The 24,659-nt window shown below is 46.5% G+C and overlaps 1 protein-coding gene across 2 annotated transcripts in view; it reads right to left on the bottom strand.

Moving 5' to 3' along the window:
- The window catches only part of LOC138855433 (homeobox protein Hox-A3-like), a 914,101-nt gene that overhangs the window by 653,501 nt on the left and 235,941 nt on the right, over positions 1–24,659 (bottom strand). Inside the window, exon 1 of one of the 2 annotated variants that reach the window (XM_070104758.1) lies at positions 5,497–6,291. The exons of the other annotated variant lie outside the window; for it this stretch is intronic. The gene's annotated coding sequence lies outside the window, so the exon portion shown is untranslated. Of the gene's footprint in view, positions 1–5,496; positions 6,292–24,659 lie in introns of those variants that run through there. 2 annotated transcript variants of the gene reach the window in all.

Consider the following 24,659-nt stretch of genomic DNA (forward strand, 5'->3'; position numbering starts at 1 on the left):
TGAGGTACACAATAAACTAGCCACTACCATCCACAGGATGGATATGAGGTACACAATAAACTAGCCACTACCATCCACAGGATGGATATGAGGTACACAATAAACTAGCCACTACCATCCACAGGATGGATATGAGGTGCACAATAAACTAGCCACTACCATCCACAGGATGGATATGAAGTACACAATAAACTAGCCACTACCATCCATAGGATGCACATGAGGTGCACAATAAACTAGCCACTATCATCCACAGGATGGATATGAGGTACACAATAAATTAGCCACTACCATCCACAGGATGGATATGAGGTACACAATAAATTAGCCACTACCATCCACAGGATGGATATGAGGTACACAATAAACTAGCCACTACCATCCACAGGATGGATATGAGGTACACAATAAACTAGCCACTACCATCCACAGGATGGATATGAGGTACACAATAAACTAGCCACTACCATCCACAGGATGGATATGAGGTGCACAATAAACTAGCCACTACCATCCACAGGATGGATATGAAGTACACAATAAACTAGCCACTACCATCCATAGGATGCACATGAGGTGCACAATAAACTAGCCACTATCATCCACAGGATGGATATGAGGTACACAATAAATTAGCCACTACCATCCACAGGATGGATATGAGGTACACAATAAATTAGCCACTACCATCCACAGGATGGATATGAGGTACACAATAAACTAGCCACTACCATCCACAGGATGGATATGAGGTACACAAACTAGCCACTACCATCCACAGGATGGATATGAGGTACACAATAAACTAGCCACTACCATCCACAGGATGGATATGAGGTACAAAATAAACTAGCCTAGTCAAAATCTAAGTCATCTTTCCACTGTCGCTAAAATCAACGGAAACTACATTTATCCCCAATACATGTATAGTTAGGGGAAATGGTATGGTGATACCGACAAGATGTGGAAAAAGACAGTTATGTACAGTTCAGGACATTTATTAAAGAAAACGTTTCGCCACGAGTGGCTTCTTCAGTCCTAATACAGAGAAGATAAGAGATAAGATAAGAGTTCGTTCGGATTTTTAACCCCGGAGGGTTAGCCACCCAGGATAACCCAAGAAAGTCAGTGCGTCATCAAGGACTGTCTAACTTATTTCCATTGGGGTCCTTAATCTTGTCCCCCAGGATGCGACCCACACCAGTCGACTAACACCCAGGTACCTATTTGCTGCTAGGTGAACAGGACAACAGGTGTAAGGAAACGTGTCGAAATGTTTCCACCCGCCGGGAATCGAACCCGGGCCCTCCGTGTGTGAAGCGGGAGCTTTAGCCACCAGGCCACCGGGCCAACATTTATATATATAGTGGCAGGAGTCAGGTGAGGTGACGCGTGGGTAGAAGTGTTAGTAGTAATAGTAGTAGTAGTAGTAGTAGTAGTAGTAATGGAACTAAGGAGGTGAGGCAAGAGAGGGACCTGCTGGCATCAAGTAACAACAGTTCCCAGGATGGGTAATATCCTCTTGCTTACTAATTTTGAAATACTGTAACTACCGGATTTTTGCTTTATAGTGTTACTGACAGAAATTAGTGCAGCTTCAATGCATTTTCTCCGTCTTAAGTCGTCTTCTTTAATAACTAGTTTAGCTTCATTGAATTTCATGAGGTGTCCAACATCGTCTCTATGTTGAACACATGCGTTTTTGCGGTCATCATTTCTGCAAGCATTTTTGTGTTCTGCTATTCTAATGTCCAGAGTTCTGGCTGTTTCCCCTACATATACCTTGTCACACCCCCCACATGGTATAGTGTAGATTCCTGCACTTGTGCCAGAATCATGCTTGGGTTTTTGTATCAGGTTCCTAATAGTAGTTGAAGAGCTGGTAGATATTTTAGCCAGTTTTCTGTCAAACATGTTTGAAACATTAGTGGCAACGTTGCTGACCGGTAAAACGATGTAACTTGGAGGCTTTTCTTCAATTTGATAGGTGTTGGTCTTGCTGAGGATACGTGTTGCACGTTTCCTGCAGTCACGTATGAAGTGTAGGGGAAAGTGTAGTGAACTAAAAGAGTTGGTGATGTATGTACATTCTTCTTCGAGGAACTGCGGACTGGAAATTCTGTAGGCTCTCAGAAAGAAGCCAATAACTACCCCTCTTTTAGTTCTTGTGTCATGGTGAGAGAAGAAATGTAGAAGATCATTCTTGTAGGTAGGCTTCCGGTAGACTTTAAAAGAAAGTTTGTTTTCCCCTGTGCGTAAGAGAACGTCGAGAAAAGGTAACTGGTTGTCCTTCTCCTCCTCTAGAGTAAATTTAATAGTAGGTTCCAGAGTGTTGATGGTGTTGAGGATGCCCTGTACGTCAAGATTTTTGGGTACAATGACCAAAATATCATCTACGTACCGCACCCCAAGTCAGCTAGATTTAATGGTTTACCAAAGACCCACAAACCAAATGTGCCTATGAGACCCATTACATCTGGAATCGGCAGCGCCCCTCACAGTCTAGCAGGAGTTTTGGCGAAATATTTGTCAAAGCTCCTGGGTACAATCAGTCAGGCTCATCTAAAGCATTCGGGTGACCTCCTTAACCGTATCAGGGATCTCGACATGAGTGATAAGAAGCTTGCAAGTTTTGACGTGACTGCCTTATTCACCAATGTCCCAGTTGATCAAGCCATTGATCTTCTTTGCAGGGTGATTAAAGATGATACAGAGTTACCTGTACCCCGCCAAGATTTTGTGAGCCTTGTCGAACTTTGTGTTCGTTATAACTGTTTTAGGTTCGAGGACAAGAAGTACAAACAACTCTTCGGACTAGCCATGGGATCCCCCCCTTAGTGCAGTTCTTGCCAATTTATATGTGGAGGACCTGGAATCAAGAAGGATCCTCAATAACATCCCTCGTTCAGTTACTTGGATGCGGTACGTAGATGATATTTTGGTCATTGTACCCAAAAATCTTGACGTACAGGGCATCCTCAACACCATCAACACTCTGGAACCTACTATTAAATTTACTCTAGAGGAGGAGAAGGACAACCAGTTACCTTTTCTCGACGTTCTCTTACGCACAGGGGAAAATAAACTTTCTTTTAAAGTCTACCGGAAGCCTACCTACAAGAATGATCTTCTACATTTCTTCTCTCACCATGACACAAGAACTAAAAGAGGGGTAGTTATTGGCTTCTTTCTGAGAGCCTACAGAATTTCCAGTCCGCAGTTCCTCGAAGAAGAATGTACATACATCACCAACTCTTTTAGTTCACTACACTTTCCCCTACACTTCATACGTGACTGCAGGAAACGTGCAACACGTATCCTCAGCAAGACCAACACCTATCAAATTGAAGAAAAGCCTCCAAGTTACATCGTTTTACCGGTCAGCAACGTTGCCACTAATGTTTCAAAAATGTTTGACAGAAAACTGGCTAAAATATCTACCAGCTCTTCAACTACTATTAGGAACCTGATACAAAAACCCAAGCATGATTCTGGCACAAGTGCAGGAATCTACACTATACCATGTGGGGGGTGTGACAAAGTATATGTAGGGGAAACAGCCAGAACTCTGGACATTAGGATAGCAGAACACAAAAATGCTTGCAGAAATGATGACCGCAAAAACGCATGTGTTCAACATAGAGACGATGTTGGACACCTCATGAAATTCAATGAAGCTAAACTAGTTATTAAAGAAGACGACTTAAGACGGAGAAAATGCATTGAAGCTGCACTAATTTCTGTCAGTAACACTATAAAGCAAAAATCCGGTAGTTACAGTATTTCAAAATTACTAAGCAAGAGGATATTACCCATCCTGGGAACTGGTGTTACTTGATGCCAGCAGGTCCCTCTCTAGCCTCACCTCCTTAGTTCCATTACTACTACTACTACTACTACTACTACCTCTACCCACGCATCACCTCACCTGACTCCCGCCACTATATATATGTGTGTGTTAGGTATTGTATACCATTTTGATGTTCATATATGTTTTTTCTTAGTTTTCTCTGTATTAGGACTGAAGAAGCCACTCGTGGCGAAACGTTTCCTTTAATAAATGTCCTGAACTGTACATAAGTGTCTTTTTCCACATCTTGTCGGTATCACCATACCATTTCCTGTACGTGTCTTTTTCCACACATGTATAGTTAGTTTAGAGATTTATTCTGTTGACATGTTTATCAGTAGCGCTAAACCCACGTGGGCCATTCAACAAACGACTGAGACTCGCTCTCCACAGAGCGAAACATGACATGATACAGCTTTACACATAACGAAATGTGATATGAAGCTCTATACTGAGATAAGCACAGTGTGATAAAGCTCTACGTAGAGCGAAACAAGACATGATAAAAACCCACACAAGGCGAAACGTTGTCTCAGTTAAAGCTCTTTCTTCAATGTGTCCCTTGTATTCACTTTTATTGATAAAGCTCTCCGTAGAGCGAAACAAGACATGATAAAACTCTATAATGAGCGAAACATGCCATGATAAAAACCCACACAGGGCGAAACTTTGTGTCAGTTAAAGCTCGTTATTCAATCTGCGTCCTTTACAGTGATGTTTCTACTTTTACATCCCGATGTTTTGGTCCGTCCTGGACCATTGTCGAGTCACAATGGTCCAGAACAGACCGAAACGTCGGCGTTAGACTTATCTAAGTCACGATTTTAGGTGAATCGTTCCAGTCTCGGTATTATAACTATTTTTTTGTGGATTAACGCGATCGATTTTCCTTAGGAAATATAGGAGAAATGTTTGAGTGTCTCCCTTTGCATCATACGATGTTTCGGTCTGAGTTTTATCACGTCAGTCATGAGTTTATTAAAGCTTTATCACGTCTATCAAGATTTATTAATCATGTCTATCAAGGCTTTATAAAAATCTATCAATACATAAAAGATTGATCCTGTCTATCAAGAGTTTAAACTTTATAAAATCTATCGAGAATTGTTAAATGCTCTATTGACGGCGACACGTGTGTGATAAAGAAATGTATAGAGCGACTCTTGGTGTAATAAAGCTCGATACATATAGAGCAACTCGTGAAAGAAAGCTCTGTAGAGCTAATCATTGTATTTTTCCTCAATTATCGAATAACCATTAATATATATATATATATATATATATATATATATATATATATATATATATATATATATATATATATATATATATATATATATATATATATATATATATATATATATATATGTAGTATCAAGATTGATCCAAGGAAGGGGAACGTAGATGCCGTTCACTGGATCAAGAGCCTATGAACGTTATCAAGGCTCCGTCCCACCTTGAAGTAATCATGTCAACAGATCAAGACTGAAACAGATGCGGACAAAGAAGTACGAAGAACAAGCGTTTATTACCACAGCGTTTCGCTCTAAGTCGAGCGAAACGCTGTGAAAAACACTCATGTCTTTGTGCACCTAAGTGTCGGTGTTCCGGCCTTCAGAGCAATAAAAGAGTTGTTGTGTACTTACAGAGAGAGGGAGGGGGCGCTCCGGGTTGCCGTAAGAGCAGCGTAACAAGGGTAACTGCAGTAAATTGTTGTAGTGTGTGTTTGTGTCGCAGCCAGCGCTGCCTCGATCAACAGTTGGTCACTTCTATCCTCCCCCACTCACAGTTTATTCCATGTATTGCCCCCCCTTCCTCTGGCCTGGGAAGTTAGGGCCTAGTTGCTAGCTTTTTCTTGTATTTATATGATCCTGCATCACCGTTCACTGAATGGAGTGAATAATAAACTAGCCACTTTGGCGAGAAAATCTAAAGCTATTTTAAGTTTAATGTGGCATTTATCTGTATGCTTCCGGATCACTGTTCACAGGGAAGATGTTAACGATAAACTAGCCAATTTGGCGAGAAAATCTAACGCTATTTTCAGTTTTATGTGGCCTTTTTTCTGGTGGTTTGGATTTAATTTAGCGATTCTCAGATTTCACTCGCGAATGTTTCACTTGTTATAAGAGCGGCTCCTTTAAGAGCGAATTATCTACATCGCTCTTACAAATCACCAGCGAAAACACTTATACACTTCCATGCAGTATATAGCGATAGAATGTGCATTAACCGCGGTCACTGGCGGAACGATCACCTTGCGATACATCCATGCTAATTAGCGGTCAAGGGTGATTGCGGCAGTTGAAGAATGGAGGTTGGGAGCGGTGAGGCGCACGTATGGTAGACGGTCGCGTGCGGCCTCTCACCGCGACACTGAGCGACTGAGGCAGCGAGGAGCAGAGCACGGGAGAGCCAGCGTGCCACACCGTACACCGCGACCTAAGTCGAGCTACTGGAGTGGAGTCTGCTGGCAGCCACAATCTCACGCACTCACTCTGGCCCCAGACTGCCGCTGCTCCCCGCCGCTACGCTCTACGCTCACAACTCCCACATGTCAGCGCCACGGTTACGGGATGAGCCAGCTCTCTCCCTCCCCCGCCATCCCTCTCTGCTGCAACGATCGATCACACACGCCTGCTAATGCTCTGCCATACTCCCGCGACCCGCTAACTCGGGGTGCACCCTACACACACGATCCCCTCCCCATCAGCGACCCCTCCTCCCAACACGGCCACTGATCATAGAGCGACAAACCTCCACTGAACCTGTGTCGAGTCACTGCTCATTAATCACGCCTGAACGAAACAAGAGGACAAGCAGCCATGAAACATGTCCCTTAACGACCGGTCTCCGAGCCAGGCAGTCAGCCAGGCACGGAGGGAGAGATAAAGAGCCAAAGGAGAGGGATAGCTGGGTGGGGGAAGAGGGGGGGGAAAGAGAGGAGACACAGAGAGAGAGAGAGGGCTGGTGGTCGGTGCAGCTGTGATTTATCAACTCGTTTTCACTGAATACATTAAGTTAATGGGGTCCCGTGTCTTCCATCTTAAAACCACACGACCTCGCAAATAAAATTTTTCCCGGCGGAAGCTGAGGCAGGAGATCACACAGGGGCGGAGGTCGCCAAGAACCACCAAATGAAAAGCAAACGCCACGAGAGATCCTCATTTCCGCAGCGAACCCCACTCCAGCACACATCAGACGTGACAATTAGATTGGAGCGATTGAATCCTGGGCTATTAGTGAAGCCCGTCCAGGCGTTGGAACAGAGGGAGGGAAGGAGGCAGGGAGAGAGAGGAGGGAGAGAGCAACTGAATTTAGTAAGGACGATAGGTGGGTTATACTATTACACTTGTAACTCGGGGAGAAGGTGCGGAGGAACGTGGATTTCATTATACATTATACTGGAGTGATGCTATCAGCTTCGGTACCGTCGAGGAGACGAAGGAAGGAAAGGAGGCGGAAGGGTAGATAAAGAGAAAAGGAGACAGAAAGGTAGAAAGGAGGGAGGGAAGTAAATACGGTTCAACAGAGAGAGAAATGATAGTAGTAGATTAGAGTTCACAGCTGAAGCGGCTAGTTTACTGTTCCTTATCCATCCTGTGGAAGATAAGATAAGATTTCGTTCGGATTTTTAACCCCGGAGGGTTAGCCACCCAGGATAACCCAAGAAAGTCAGTGCGTCATCGAGGACTGTCTAACTTATTTCCATTGGGGTCCTTAATCTTGTCCCCCAGGATGCGACCCACACCAGTCGACTAACACCCAGGTACCTATTTCCTGCTAGGTGAACAGGACAATAGGTGTAAGGAAACGTGTCGGAATTTCCACCCGCCGGGAATCGAACCCGGGCCCTCCGTGTGTGAAGCGGGAGCTTTAGCCACCAGACCACCGGGCCACCACCAGCGATCTTGAAAAACAAGAGGCCTTGGAACTAGGCTCCATAAGGGTTAACAGGAGTACATCTGAATATATTTATGCAAATTATATTTCATCTGTTATAATTTAGGATAATTACTTAAAATATCAACTAATTTACGTCCATTAATAAAATAGTACCTCTATACATCACGTACAGTCTATCTCTATATTCCTCAATAAGTGTACAGTCTAGCATAGTGTTCGGCAATGTAACTATATGGCTGACCACGACCTGTGTATACCTAACTGTCAGAAGTACTTGTAACTAAGTCACGACCTGTGTATACCTAACTGTCAGAAGTACTTGTAACTAAGTCACGACCTGTGTATACCTAACTGTCAGAAGTACTTGTAACTTAGTTACGACCTGTGTATACCTAACTGTCAGAAGTACTTGTAACTAAGTCACGACCTGTGTATACCTAACTGTCAGAGGTACTTGTAACTTAGTTACGACCTGTGTATACCTAACTGTCAGAAGTACTTGTAACTAAGTCACGACCTGTGTATACCTAACTCTCAGAAGTACTTGTAACTAAGTCACGACCTGTGTATACCTAACTGTCAGAAGTACTTGTAACTAAGTCACGACCTGTGTATACCTAACTGTCAGAAGTACTTGTAACTTAGTTACGACCTGTGTATACCTAACTGTCAGAAGTACTTGTAACTAAGTCACGACCTGTGTATACCTAACTGTCAGAAGTACTTGTAACTTAGTTACGACCTGTGTATACCTAACTGTCAGAAGTACTTGTAACTTAGTTACGACCTGTGTATACCTAACTGTCAGAAGTACTTGTAACTAAGTCACGACCTGTGTATACCTAACTGTCAGAAGTACTTGTAACTTAGTTACGACCTGTGTATACCTAACTGTCAGAAGTACTTGTAACTAAGTCACGACCTGTGTATACCTAACTGTCAGAGGTACTTGTAACTAAGTCACGACCTGTGTATACCTGTCAGAAGTACTTGTAACTAAGTCACGACCTGTGTATACCTGTCAGAAGTACTTGTAACTAAGTCAGAGCTCGGCTACTACATCAGTCAGTCTGTTGATATTGCAAATTGCTCTGTAAATGTGCTTATCGACGTTCACGTTATAGCGAGCTACAGATCTATTTAGGCATTTAATTGTATTCCTTTTGACATTTAAATTCAGTATTTATAATTCCTCTGACATTTCAAATGCTTGACGTAGATAGACAAGAGGAATGTGGACAAGTATCTTCACCAAGTGACAGATCAACCAGGCTGTGATGGATATGTGGGGCAGCCGGCCTCCAGCAGCAACAGCCTGGTTGACTAAGCAAGCACCAGACGAGCCTGGCCCATGGCCGGGCTCTAAGAGTAGTAAGACTCTCGAAACTCATCAAAGGTATATATAATTGCTTTGGTTAGTTTATCAGTATTATAATGTAGGAATAATTCAGAGCCGAGAACTGGGCCGCTGGGGGGAGGGGCGCTGATCCCAGCAACACTCCATAAACATTGTACATTAATTCCTCTGTCGTTGATTTTTATACGTTAACCTTTGTGCCATTAGGATGGCGATTAGTTCCGGTAGTAATGTAGACGCCCAGTTATTAATTCCAATGCCTAACTAACATGCTCCGCATGGGTCAGTAGGCCTGTTGCAGTGTTCCTTCCTTCTCATGTTCTTAAGTTGTTGGAAATATAAACACATATGCAGTATAATGTGATCCTTTATTGACTACGTTTCGCCCACACAGTGGGCTTTTTCAAGTAACAAACAGATCTACCTGGGGTGGAAGGTACGAGAGTATTTATAGTCAGAATGTTGAGCAGCATTCTCCACCTGACCTCAACATTCTGAACCTGACTATAAATACTCCCGTACCTTCCACCCCCCCCAGGTAGATCTGTCTGTGACTTGAAAAAGCCCACTGTGTGGGCGAAACGTAGTCAATAAAGAATCACATTATACTGCATATGTGTTTATATTTCCATTGTGTCAGTATTTTATACCATTTATTTCCTTCTTAAGTTGTTAACGAGGAAGATGGCAACGAGAGCAGCTGCAGCCCTGCCAGTAGACTCCTGCTTAGATCCATCAGTGTATATAGCTTGTGCTATTAGTAGCAGTTTACCTGGATTACCTGGAGAGAGTTCCGGGGGTCAACGCCCCCGCGGCCCGGTCTGTGACCAGGCCTCCTTAGGTCAGTGTCCCAGGATGCGACCCACACCAGTCGACTAACACCCAGGTACCCATTTTACTGATGGGGAACATAGACAACAGGTGGAAAGAAACACGTCCAATGTTTCTACTCTGGCTGGGAATCGAACCCAGGCCCTCACCGTGTGAAGCGAGAGCGTTAACCACCAGGCCACCAGGCAGAAATTTCTTTACAAGTGATTTGAGAAAGTGGGAGGGACTTGCAGGTACATAAACACATCTTCCATGGAGGAGTGAAATGTTCTTGCTGCTTACAGAGACACAATTTATGCAGGTTATAGAATTTAACTTGTAGACATTTAACACGATGTCACGAGTTACTGGTTCATTTCTCAACAATATATTACCAATTATAGTGTTAATATCACTTATCCATTCACTGACCTTAACAACACAAAGAACAAAGAATCACAATATCGTGACTGAAACAATACACAAATTACCCGCACATAGGAGAGAGGATCTTACCACGATGTTTCGGTCCGACTTGGGCCATTTACAAGTCACACTAACACACGAAGGTAAGGGAGCCAGTATATATAGGAGAGGGTGAGAGAGAGAGGAGGAAGAAAGAAGGAAATACTGATAGTGGAAGTAGTATTAGAAAGCAAATGTGAGAAATGCACAATTACTGGTAAAAGGGGGAGAAAAAATCGCTCTATACGAAAGTAAGAAAAAATTGTTATAATGATCTGTTGCAGAAAGTAAATAAAAAGTATACTTGTGAGAGGGTACACTTATAGTTGTCCACTACAGTTTACTTATAAACATCCACGTTCTCTGTTGGTTTATCTACAGTAAAGACTCGGCACCTTCTGCGTCTATATCTCGTTCACGCCGCCCATGATGAAGGAACAAGGAATTCTTACATTACTGCCTCCGCAAGTAGGTAAGTAGGGCTTAACGTTTTTTCTCTTTCCCTAAAGAGAAATAAATGAGAGTAAGTATAACGTTCGATTTGGTAAGGGTTTAAGTAGGGGGTGGGGGAAGGTGTTGGTGTTAAGGAGGGGGTGTCAAGTAGGAGTTGGGGAATGTGTAGGTGTTAAGTAAGGGGTGGTGGAAGGTTGAGGTAGCGGGTGGAGGCAAGTTGGGAGGTAGGAGAGGAGGCAAGGATTCGCCTCCTCCTCCACTTCTCTACCTCCTCCTCCTCCACTTCTCTATCTCCTCCTCCACTTCTCTACCTCCTCCCCCTCCACTTCTCTACTCCCTCCTTCACCCTCCACATCTTCGTTGCAACTCATCAGTCCTCCACCACCCGCACCATCCTCCAACACTCCCCCCCCCCCACCGGCTTTTAAAGGACTAGTGTATTGACTAGAGCAGTGTTGCCAACGACTTAATCAGTCCGTGGAGACTTGCAGTGTTCCCTGCTAGAGAGACCTCTTATGCTCATGCATTTAAAGCGATCGTGGTCCAAGACCCAAAATCTCTCCAGAAAGGTGTCCTGAGTTAATAAATTCGTGCCCATTTCCTCCATATTTGTGTGAATCAGCAGCAATAAGGAATCATCGCCCAGTGGATATTTTATACAATTTCCTGGATTTCTGACCCGTGTTTTGGGAAGGTTTTAATTCTCCTGTGGGTCTAGCACCACCTTTGATGCTGCGTGGTGTGCGCTCCAAACGGGGGTCAACGCCCCCGCGGCCCGGTTCCAGACCAGGCATCCCTGTGTCTTGATCAGCCAGGAAGTTGGTGCTAGCAACGCCAAGTCCAACATATGCATCACAGCCTGATTGATCGGGGAAATGACTGGAATTTATCCAGATATCTCTTGAAGCCAGCCAGGAGTCTGTCGGTAATATCCTTATGAATGAAGGGAGGGTATTAAAAGTCTTGGTCCCTTCACACTTAGTGAGTTTACCTTTAGTATACACATTGCACACCTCTAAAAAAAAAAAATACCACGGACGGGGATAGAACCCGCGATCAGAGTCTCAAAACTCCAGACGGTCTGGAGTTTTGAGACTCTCTGATCGCGGGTTCTATCCCCACCCGTGGTATGGTTTGTTTGCAATCGTGTCATTACGATTTCGTGAGTCTTGCACACCTCTACTTTTCACAGGAGGTATTTGGTAGTGTGTCGAGCCTCTTGCTTTGATAAGGAACGATTTGTGTAGACATGGGTCCGGTTCGTTTAGAATTTGAAAATTAAACAAATCCTTCCAATTATGTCCTAGAATCTGTATTGATAAAGCCACTGGATGACGAAACGTCTACAATAAGGATACCCAGATGTTGCATATGTGTCTAATTCTTCATCTTGTCGGTATTGTATACCCTCTACATCCTCTAGAACTTGCCGCACGTGGATTATAATGCATTTTTCTCGCCTACGTTCCAAGGAGTACAGACATTAAACGTTCCTAGTAATCTCGGTGCTTGACCGAATTTTTGCGAGTAATGTACGTTCTCTGCATATGCTTTAGCCTCGTAATATCGCCAGCCTTGAACGTAACTATGAGAGGATAACAGTATTCCAACCTGGAGACAACAATGAATCAAAGAATGTCAGGAGTTTGACATTTCTTGTTTTGGAGGTTCTAATCAAAAAATTGGCACACCAAAATGGTATACAATACCAACAGGTTGGTAGGTAAGACACACAGGCAATAGTTAGGCAACTTTATTCCGAAACGTATCGCCTACACAGTAGACTTCCTCAGTCGAGTACAAAAAGTAGGCAGGAGCAGTAGTGATGTGAAGACGATATAGTGATGTGAAGACGATAAAGTTGCCTAACTGTTGCCTATGTATCTTACTAAACAATTTGCATATCACTAGAGCAGGTAAAATCCATATATAATTTAAGGGTTATTTAGCACACAGGTGATACAACATTGTGGTAATACTTGTATTGCGACCTACACACAGGTCTCTCATTGTAATACGGATTGTGGCATCTATTATGGTGGAGGTATAAAAACGTAATGTGTGTACTCATCTAGTTGTGGTTGCAAGGGTCGATTCACAGCTCCTGGCCCCGCCTTTTCACTGGTCGCTACTAGATCACTCTTCCTGCTCCATGAGTGTTATCATACCTCTTCTTAAAGCTATGTATGGATCCTGCCTCCACTACGTCACTTCCCAGACTATTCTACTTCCTGACAACTGTGACTGAAGAAATACTTCCTAACATCCCTGTGATTCATTTGAGTCTTCAATTCCCATTTTTGACCCCTTGTTGCTATGTCCCATCTCTGGAACATCCTATGTCCACCTTGCCGATTCTTCTCGGTATTTTATGTCTTTATCATATCCCCCCTACGAGGGGTATGTCCTCGTAGGACATACCCCTTAGCTCCGAGACTAGTCTTGTTGCAAACCTTGTGTGTGTGTGTGTGTGTGTGTGTGTGTGTGTGTGTGTGTGTGTGTGTGTGTGTGTGTGTGTGTGTGTGTGTGTGTGTGTGTGTGTGTGTGTGTGTGTGTGGAGAATCGTGCAGGAGAGCCACTTACACGCACGTAGCCACGACTCTTCATCCTTATAATGATAAATAAATAGCAATTTTTAAGATTGGATTCCTTGAAGAGTTTATTATAGCTGTTGAGAATATCTGTGCAGTAGTGTCCCAGGGTATATTATATATACGTGTGTGTGTTAGTGTGTGTGTATTAGTGTGTGTGTGCTAGTGTGTGTGTGTGTGAAAATTTACAAACTTTAAGTGTACACAGTTAACAAATACGAACATTTCAGTCTTTAATCTGTTATCCTCAACAGTATGGATTAATCAACAGAACGAAGAAATACGCTCTAATAAATTCAATAGAAGACTCGACTATTTTTCTTTTATTCTGTATCTGATGTTTGATGGATTTTATTTTCATCCCATTCTATACTGTGATCATTGTCTTGGATATGTCGTCATATAGAAGAGTTTAAGCTTATCTCTCAGATGTGTCGTATCCAATCAGCCTGATCTTTTCTTAACCTCTGCAAATTTGAGTGGCTGTACTGACGGCTGTCGTCAGCAAGGGCAAGTGCTCAATTTCCCGGTAAGAGGATCGAGCCTTCAATATTTCACGCACAATGCACATAGCTCAAATCTGTGTCTGAATTGCATATATCGAATTATAAGTTCTGCAAGGGACTATAAATCTATATCACACTATAATGGATAAAACATGTACAGCATTTGCATATCATTAATGTTAAAACATTTCGAGTGCACAACATGATTCCTCAGTCGAATACACATGAATATAACACCGATAACAGAAGAATCAGTAGCTCTGACGTGATCAGTCCCTCATCATTGGAGTAGTCAAGGAAGTAGTCATTCCCTAAACCATACGGTCAGATCAAATAAAGCAGAGTTGGGGTGAAGCAGCTGGAGGTGAGGTCACATGTGAGTGTGGCCCACCAGTGGAAGTAGGTCATGCTAGACAGTGTTTTTGCAAAGTTGTTAAACAACTGTTTAACTTCTCGTCAGTCCCTCAAACTTTAGGCTCGAGGGACTGACCCCACCAAGGCTGTGGGACTGATTACCGTTGGGTGCACCGAGCACATCACATGTACTGTGTCTCTCACACAACCACATCTTCCAGTCCATCTAGAAATAGCCAAAGTTCGGTAGATTATTGCCACACAGTCGTTAGAGCTCTGCAACTAACCAAGTTCTAGGATACCGAGGCTTGATAGACTGATACATAGACTCCAGGCTGAGGGACTGAGTACCTCACACTCCTGATTTTCACCGTTCTTTGTATATGACTGATGAAGCCACTGTGTAACGAAACTTTTCCTCAATAAGAAAATGAGAATGGAGAAACACTGCAGAAGACCTACTGGCCCATACAAGGCAGATCCTTAGCAAAGCCACCCCTGCCCAAAGCTACCCAACGATACCAATCATACCCAGCCCCTCCCATTCGTATAGTTGTCTAACCTCTTTTTAAAGCTACCCAGGATCCTAGCCTCGATTACCCTACCCGGAAGATTGTTCCACGCATCCACAACTCTAAATACCCAGTATTTATTACACTGGGTATTTAGCTAACAGTCATAAATGTCAATCAGATAAGTTGACTATATACCTACACCCAGATCTGGAGGTCAGTCTCTCACTACCTACACCCAGATCTGGAGGTCAGTCTCTCACTACCTACACCCAGATCTGGAGGTCAGTCTCTCACTACCTACACCCAGATCTGGAGGTCAGTCTCTCACTACCTACACCCAGATCTGGAGGTCAGTCTCTCACTACCTACACCCAGATCTGGAGGTCAGTCTCTCACTACCTACACCCAGATCTGGAGGTCAGTCTCTCACTACCTACACCCAGACCTGGAGGTCAGTCTCTCACTACCTACACCCAGACCTGGAGGTCAGTCTCTCACTACCTACACCCAGACCTGGAGGTCAGTCTCTCACTACCTACACCCAGACCTGGAGGTCAGTCTCTCACTACCTACACCCAGATCTGGAGGTCAGTCTCTCACTACCTACACCCAGACCTGGAGGTCAGTCTCTCACTACCTACACCCAGACCTGGAGGTCAGTCTCTCACTACCTACACCCAGACCTGGAGGTCAGTCTCTCACTACCTACACCCAGACCTGGAGGTCAGTCTCTCACTACCTACACCCAGACCTGGAGGTCAGTCTCTCACTACCTACACCCAGACCTGGAGGTCAGTCTCTCACTACCTACACCCAGACCTGGAGGTCAGTCTCTCACTACCTACACCCAGACCTGGAGGTCAGTCTCTCACTACCTACACCCAGACCTGGAGGTCAGTCTCTCACTACCTACACCCAGACCTGGAGGTCAGTCTCTCACTACCTACACCCAGATCTGGAGGTCAGTCTCTCACTACCTACACCCAGACCTGGAGGTCAGTCTCTCACTACCTACACCCAGACCTGGAGGTCAGTCTCTCACTACCTACACCCAGACCTGGAGGTCAGTCTCTCACTACCTACACCCAGACCTGGAGGTCAGTCTCTCACTACCTACACCCAGACCTGGAGGTCAGTCTCTCACTACCTACACCCAGACCTGGAGGTCAGTCTCTCACTGCTTACACCCAGACCTGGAGGTCAGTCTCTCACTGCTTACACCCAGACCTGGAGGTCAGTCTCTCACTGCTTACACCCAGACCTGGAGGTCAGTCTCTCACTGCTTACACCCAGACCTGGAGGTCAGTCTCTCACTGCCTACACCCAGACCTGGAGGTCGGTCTCTCACTACCTACACCCAGATCTGGAGGTCAGTTTCTCACTGCCTACACCCAGACCTGGAGGTCGGTCTCTCACTACCTACACCCACATCTGGAGGTCAGTCTCTCACTACCTACACCCAGACCTGGAGGTCAGTCTCTCACTACCTACACCCAGATCTGGAGGTCAGTCTCTCACTACCTACACCCAGATCTGGAGGTCAGTCTCTCACTACCTACACCCAGACCTGGAGGCCAGTCTCTCACTACCTACACCCAGATCTGGAGGTCAGTCTCTCACTACCTACACCCAGATCTGGAGGTCAGTCTCTCACTACCTACACCCAGATCTGGAGGTTAGTCTCTCACTACCTACACCCAGATCTGGAGGCCAGTCTCTCACTACCTACACCCAGATCTGGAGGTCAGTCTCTCACTACCTACACCCAGATCTGGAGGTCAGTCTCTCACTACCTACACCCAGATCTGGAGGTCAGTCTCTCACTACCTACACCCAGACCTGGAGGTCAGTCTCTCACTACCTACACCCAGACCTGGAGGTCAGTCTCTCACTACCTACACCCAGACCTGGAGGTCAGTCTCTCACTACCTACACCCAGACCTGGAGGTCAGTCTCTCACTGCCTACACCCAGACCTGGAGGTCAGTCTCTCACTACCTACACCCAGACCTGGAGGTCAGTCTCTCACTACCTACACCCAGATCTGGAGGTCAGTCTCTCACTACCTACACCCAGACCTGGAGGTCAGTCTCTCACTACCTACACCCAGACCTGGAGGTCAGTCTCTCACTACCTACACCCAGATCTGGAGGTCAGTCTCTCACTACCTACACCCAGACCTGGAGGTCGGTCTCTCACTGCCTACACCCAGACCTGGAGGTCGGTCTCTCACTACCTACACCCAGATCTGGAGGTCAGTCTCTCACTACCTACACCCAGATCTGGAGGTCAGTCTCTCACTACCTACACCCAGATCTGGAGGTCAGTCTCTCACTACCTACACCCAGATCTGGAGGTCAGTCTCTCACTACCTACACCCAGACCTGGAGGTCAGTCTCTCACTACCTACACCCAGATCTGGAGGTCAGTCTCTCACTACCTACACCCAGACCTGGAGGTCAGTTTCTCACTGCCTACACCCAGATCTGGAGGTCAGTTTCTCACTGCCTACACCCAGATCTGGAGGTCAGTCTCTCACTACCTACACCCAGACCTGGAGGTCGGTCTCTCACTACCTACACCCAGATCTGGAGGTCAGTCTCTCACTACCTACACCCAGATCTGGAGGTCAGTCTCTCACTACCTACACCCAGATCTGGAGGTCAGTCTCTCACTACCTACACCCAGATCTGGAGGTCAGTCTCTCACTACCTACACCCAGACCTGGAGGTCAGTCTCTCACTACCTACACCCAGACCTGGAGGTCAGTCTCTCACTACCTACACCAAGATCTGGAGGTCAGTCTCTCACTACCTACACCCAGATCTGGAGGTCAGTCTCTCACTACCTACACCCAGATCTGGAGGTCAGTCTCTCACTGCCTACACCCAGATCTGGAGGCCAGTCTCTCACTACCTACACCCAGATCTGGAGGCCAGTCTCTCACTACCTACACCCAGATCTGGAGGTCAGTCTCTCACTACCTACACCCAGATCTGGAGGTCAGTCTCTCACTACCTACACCCAGATCTGGAGGTCAGTCTCTCACTACCTACACCCAGATCTGGAGGTTAGTCTCTCACTACCTACACCCAGATCTGGAGGTCAGTCTCTCACTACCTACACCCAGATCTGGAGGTCAGTCTCTCACTACCTACACCCAGATCTGGAGGTCAGTCTCTCACTACCTACACCCAGATCTGGAGGTCAGTCTCTCACTACCTACACCCAGATCTGGAGGTCAGTCTCTCACTACCTACACCCAGATCTGGAGGTCAGTCTCTCACTACCTACACCCAGACCTGGAGGTCAGTCTCTCACTACCTACACCCAGATCTGGAGGTCAGTCTCTCACTACCTACACCCAGATCTGGAGGTTAGTCTCTCACTACCTACACCCAGATCTGGAGGTCAGTCTCTCACTACCTACACCCAGATCTGGAGGTCAGTCTCTCACTACCTACACCCAGATCTGGAGGTCAGTCTCTCACTACCTACACCCAGATCTGGAGGTCAGTCTCTCACTACCTACACCCAGATCTGGAGGTCAGTCTCTCACTACCTACACCCAGATCTGGAGGTCAGTCTCTCACTACCTACACCCAGATCTGGAGGTCAGTCTCTCACTACCTACACCCAGATCTGGAGGTCAGTCTCTCACTACCTACACCCAGATCTGGAGGTCAGTCTCTCACTACCTACACCCAGATCTGGAGGTCAGTCTCTCACTACCTACACCCAGATCTGGAGGTTAGTCTCTCACTACCTACACCCAGATCTGGAGGTCAGTCTCTCACTACCTACACCCAGATCTGGAGGTCAGTCTCTCACTACCTACACCCAGATCTGGAGGTCAGTCTCTCACTACCTACACCCAGATCTGGAGGTCAGTCTCTCACTACCTACACCCAGATCTGGAGGTCAGTCTCTCACTACCTACACCCAGACCTGGACGTCAGTCTCTCACTGCCTACACCCAGATCTGGAGGTCAGTCTCTCACTACCTACACCCAGACCTGGAGGTCAGTCTCTCACTGCCTACACCCAGACCTGGAGGTCAGTCTCTCACTGCCTACACCCAGATCTGGAGGCCAGTCTCTCACTACCTACACCCAGACGTGGAGGTCAGTCTCTCATTGCCTACACCCAGATCTGGACGTCAGTCTCTCACTACCTACACCCAGATCTGGAGGTCGGTCTCTCACTAACTCTGGCTGATTAACACATTCTTCTGTGTTTATATGAGTTGATAGTAAGTAAACTCATCATTACTCTCCCTTATTATACCAAACATGCTAATTACTGCATTTTGTACACACTGTAAATACTAATATTGGTTGTGGGAAGAAACAACTACTCAAAAACCTACCTTTGATATTTGGTTTAAATCCTTCTTAACTAATCCTTTACTGGTTATTCTCTTCAAGGACAAGGACCACAGACCTTGTACTTGAACCTGGGCTCTATTATTAATCACTAAAATTACTACTACCATTTTTTAGTGTTATAAGAGAAAAAGAATGGAGGAACACTGCAGCAGGCCTACTGGCCCATACCAGGCAGGTCCTTCTCAAACCCAACTGAAGAGTGAATACTGAAATGGTATAAAATACTTACAGGTAGTTAGGTAAGACATACGCAAAGATACCTAACTGTTGCATATGTGTGTCGTACCTAACAACCCAGCTGAAGAGCCTGCTGTGCAGGCGAAAAGTTTCTTTCGTACAGACACCCAGGTGTTGCAACTGTGTCTTCATCAACATTGATAATGTATACCATTAATATGGAAACTATCCCTAATTTTTATATTTTTTATATCTTGTGTTAATTGTTTCATGTATATTATATATATTCCTTTAATATATTTTCATATATTCTTGTATATTATACATTACTGTATTTTGTATTTCTCTGGGTGAAAATACAAAAAAAATTAATTACAAACTTTGAGATTTATTTTCCCCTTATGGGGGAAATTTCAGGTTGAAGGCTCTCGATCCAAGGCTCTTTCCCACGGATCAAACCCGATTACTTTCCTACGGGTTTACCACTTCCCAGCGTTTTCGTGAAGACATAGATTACGCTTATAATTATTTTAACACTAATAATAATAATTTATATTAATTTCATTAATATGTAATAATAATTACTACTAATAATCTAATTTTAGTATTAATTTTATCACTAAATAATTATATTCACTGATAATCATAAAACCCGTAACGAAGATTATTCTGTTTGATACGAGGAAGGGGCTTAATAGCTCCACGTCGGTGGATGAAGAACCCATCATCAGCTGCACAGAGCTAGAAGGTAACGTCATGATGTTGTGAGAGAGCTGGAACAAGACATGGACAGCTGGAACAAGGTATGGACAGCTGGAACAAGGCACGGACAGCTGGAACAAGGCACGGACAGCTGGAACAAGGTATGGACAGCTGGAACAATGCATGGACAGCTGGAACAAGGTATGGACAGCTGGAACAAGGTATGGACAATTGGAACAATGCATGGAGCTGGAACAAGGTATGGACAGCTGGAACAAGGCACGGACAGCTAGAACAAGGCATGGACAGCTGGAACAAGGTATGGACAGCTGGAACAAGGTATGGACAGCTGGAACAAGGCATGGACAGCTGGAACAAGGTATGGACAGCTGGAACAAGGTATGGACAGCTGGAACAAGGTATGGACAGCTGGAACAAGGCACGGACAGCTGGAACAAGGCATGGACAGCCGGAACAAGGTATGGACAGCTGGAACAAGGCATGGACAGCTGGAACAAGGTATGTACAGCTGGAACAATGCATGGACAGCTGGAACAAGGTATGGACAGTTGGAACAATGCATGGAGCTGGAACAAGGTATGGACAGCTGGAACAAGGAACGGACAGCTGGAACAAGGCATGGACAGCTGGAACAAGGTATGGACAGCTGGAACAAGGCATGGACAGCTGGAACAAGGCATGGACAGCTGGAACAAGGTATGGACAGCTGGAACAATGCATGGACAGCTGGAACAATGCATGGACAGCTGGAACAAGGTATGGACAGCTGGAACAAGGTATGGACAGTTGGAACAATGCATGGACAGCTGGAACAAGGTATGGACAGCTGGAACAAGGCACGGACAGCTGGAACAAGGCATGGACAGCTGGAACAAGGTATGGACAGCTGGAACAAGGCATGGACAGCTAGAACAAGGCATGGGCAGCTGGAACACGGTACGGACAGCTGGAACAAGGGATGGACAGCTGGAATAAGGCATGGACAGCTGAAACAAGGTATGGACAGCTGGAACAAGGCATGGACAGCTGGAACAAGGCATGGACAGCTGGAACAAGGCATGGACAGCTGGAACAAGGCATGGACAGCTGGAACAAGGCATGGACAGCTGGAACAAGGTATGAACAGCTGGAACAAGGCATGGGCAGCTGGAACACGGTACGGACAGCTGGAACAAGGCATGGACAGCTGGAACAAGGCATGGACAGCTGAAACAAGGTATGGACAGCTGGAACAAGGCATGGACAGCTGGAACAAGGCATGGACAGCTGGAACAAGGCATGGACAGCTGGAACAAGGTATGGACAGCTGGAACAAGGCATGGACAGCTGGAACAAGGCATGGACAGCTGGAGCAAGGTATGGCCAGCTGGAACAAGGCATGGACAACTGGAACACGGTATGGACAGCTGGAGCAAGGCATGGACAGCTGGAACACGGTATGGACAGCTGGAACAAGGCATGAACAGCTGGAACAAGGCATGGACAGCTGGAACAAGGCATGGGCAGCTGGAACAAGGCATGGACAGCTGGAACAAGGCATGGACAGCTGAAACAAGGCATGGACAGCTGGAACAAGGCATGGACAGCTGGAACAAGGCATGGACAGCTGGAACAAGGCATGGACAGCTGGGACAAGGTATGGACAGCTGGAACAATGCATGGGCAGTTGGAACACGGTACGGACAGCTGGAACAAGGCATGGACAGCTGGAACAAGGCATGGACAGCTGAAACAAGGTATGGACAGCTGGAACAAGGCATGGACAGCTGGAACAAGGCATGGACAGCTGGAACAAGGCATGGACAGCTGGAACAGGGCATAGACAGCTGGAACAAGGCATGGACAGCTGGAACAAGGCATGGACAGCTGGAACACGGTATGGACAGATGGAACAAGGCATGGACAGCTGGAACAAGGCATGGACAGCTGGAACAAGGTATGGACAGCTGGAACAAGGCATGGACAGCTGGAACAACGCATGGACAGCTGGAACAAGGCATGGACAGCTGGAACACGGTATGGACAGCTGGAACAAGGCATGGACAGCTGGAACAAGGCATGGACAGCTGGAACAAGGCATGGACAGCTGGAACAAGGCATGGACAGCTGGAACAAGGCATGGACAGCTAGAACAAGGCATGGACAGCTGGAACAAGGTATGGACAGCTGGAACAAGGCATGGACAGCTGGAACAAGGCATGGACAGCTGGAGCAAGGTATGGACAGCTGGAACAAGGCAGGGACAACTGGAACACGGTATGGACAGCTGGAACAAGGCATGGACAGCTGGAACACGGTATGGACAGCTGGAACAAGGTATGTACAGCTGGAACAAGGTATGGACAGCTGGAACAAGGAATGGACAGCTGGAACAAGGCATGGACAGCTGGAACAAGGTATGGACAGCTGGAACAAGGTATGGACAGCTGGAACAATGCATGGACAGCTGGAACAAGGTATGGACAGCTGGAACAAGGTATGGACAGTTGGAACAATGCATAGACAGCTGGAACAAGGTATGGACAGCTGGAACAAGGCACGGACAGCTGGAACAAGGCATGGACAGCTGGAACAAGGTATGGACAGTTGGAACAAGGCATCGACAGCTGGAACAAGGCGTGGACAGTTGGAACAATGCATGGACAGCTGGAACAAGGTATGGACAGCTGGAACAAGGCACGGACAGCTGGAACAAGGCACGGACAGCTGGAACAAGGCACGGACAGCTGGAACAAGGTATGGACAGCTGGAACAAGGCATGGACAGCTAGAACAAGGCATGGGCAGCTGGAACACGGTACGGACAGCTGGAACAAGGGATGGACAGCTGGAATAAGGCATGGACAGCTGAAACAAGGTATGGACAGCTGGAACAAGGCATGGACAGCTGGAACAAGGCATGGACAGCTGGAACAAGGCATGGACAGCTGGAACAAGGCATGGACAGCTGGGACAAGGTATGGACAGCTGGAACAAGGCATGGGCAGCTGGAACACGGTACGGACAGCTGGAACAAGGCATGGACAGCTGGAACAAGGCATGGACAGCTGAAACAAGGTATGGACAGCTGGAACAAGGCATGGACAGCTGGAACAAGGCATGGACAGCTGGAACAAGGCATGGACAGCTGGAACAAGGTATGGACAGCTGGAACAAGGCATGGACAGCTGGAACAAGGCATGGACAGCTGGAGCAAGGTATGGCCAGCTGGAACAAGGCATGGACAACTGGAACACGGTATGGACAGCTGGAACAAGGCATGGACAGCTGGAACACGGTATGGACAGCTGGAACAAGGCATGAACAGCTGGAACAAGGCATGGGCAGCTGGAACAAGGCATGGGCAGCTGGAACAAGAAATGGACAGCTGGAACAAGGCATGGACAGCTGAAACAAGGCATGGACAGCTGGAACAAGGCATGGACAGCTGGAACAAGGCATGGACAGCTGGAACAAGGCATGGACAGCTGGGACAAGGTATGGACAGCTGGAACAATGCATGGGCAGTTGGAACACGTTACGGACAGCTGGAACAAGGCATGGACAGCTGGAACAAGGCATGGACAGCTGAAACAAGGTATGGACAGCTGGAACAAGGCATGGACAGCTGGAACAAGGCATGGACAACTGGAACACGGTATGGACAGCTGGAACAAGGCATGGACAGCTGGAACACGGTATGGACAGCTGGAACAAGGCATGAACAGCTGGAACAAGGCATGGACAGCTGGAACAAGGCATGGGCAGCTGGAACAAGGCATGGACAGCTGGAACAAGGCATGGACAGCTGGAACAAGGTATGGACAGCTGGAACAAGGTATCTACAGCTGGAACAAGGCATAGACAGCTGGAACAAGGTATGGACAGCTGGAACAAGGCATTGACAGCTGGAACAAGGTATGGACAGCTGGAACAAGGCATGGACAACTGGAGCACGGTATGGACAGCTGGAACAAGGCATGGACAGCTGGAACACGGTATGGACAGCTGGAACAAGGCATGCACAGCTGGAACAAGGCATGGGCAGCTGGAACAAGGCATGGACAGCTGGAACAAGGCATGGACAGCTGGAACAAGGCATGGACAGCTGGAGCAAGGTATGGACAGCTGGAAGAAGGCATGGACAGCTGGAACAAGGCATGGACAGCTAGAACAAGGCATGTACAGCTGGAACAAGGCATGTACAGCTGGAACAAGGCATGGACAGCTGGAACAAGGCATGGACAGCTGGAACAGGGTATGGACAGCTGGAAAGTCATGGACAGCTGGAACAAGGCATGGACAGCTGGAACAAGACATGGACAGCTGGAACAATTCATGTACAGCTGGAGCAAGGCATGGACAGCTGGAACAAGGTACGGACAGCTAGAACAAATCATGGACAGCTGGAACAGGGTATAGACAGCTGGAAAAAGTCATGGACAGCTGAAACAAGGCATGGACAGCTGGAACAAGGCATGGACAGCTGGAACAAGGCATGTACAGCTGGAACAAGGCATGTACAGCTGGAACAAGGCATGGACAGCTGGAACAAGGCATGTACAGCTGGAACAAGGCATGTACAGC

Source organism: Cherax quadricarinatus, chromosome 94 (assembly GCF_038502225.1).
Source record: "Cherax quadricarinatus isolate ZL_2023a chromosome 94, ASM3850222v1, whole genome shotgun sequence".
In the NCBI taxonomy this organism is placed as follows: Eukaryota; Metazoa; Arthropoda; class Malacostraca; order Decapoda; family Parastacidae; genus Cherax; species Cherax quadricarinatus.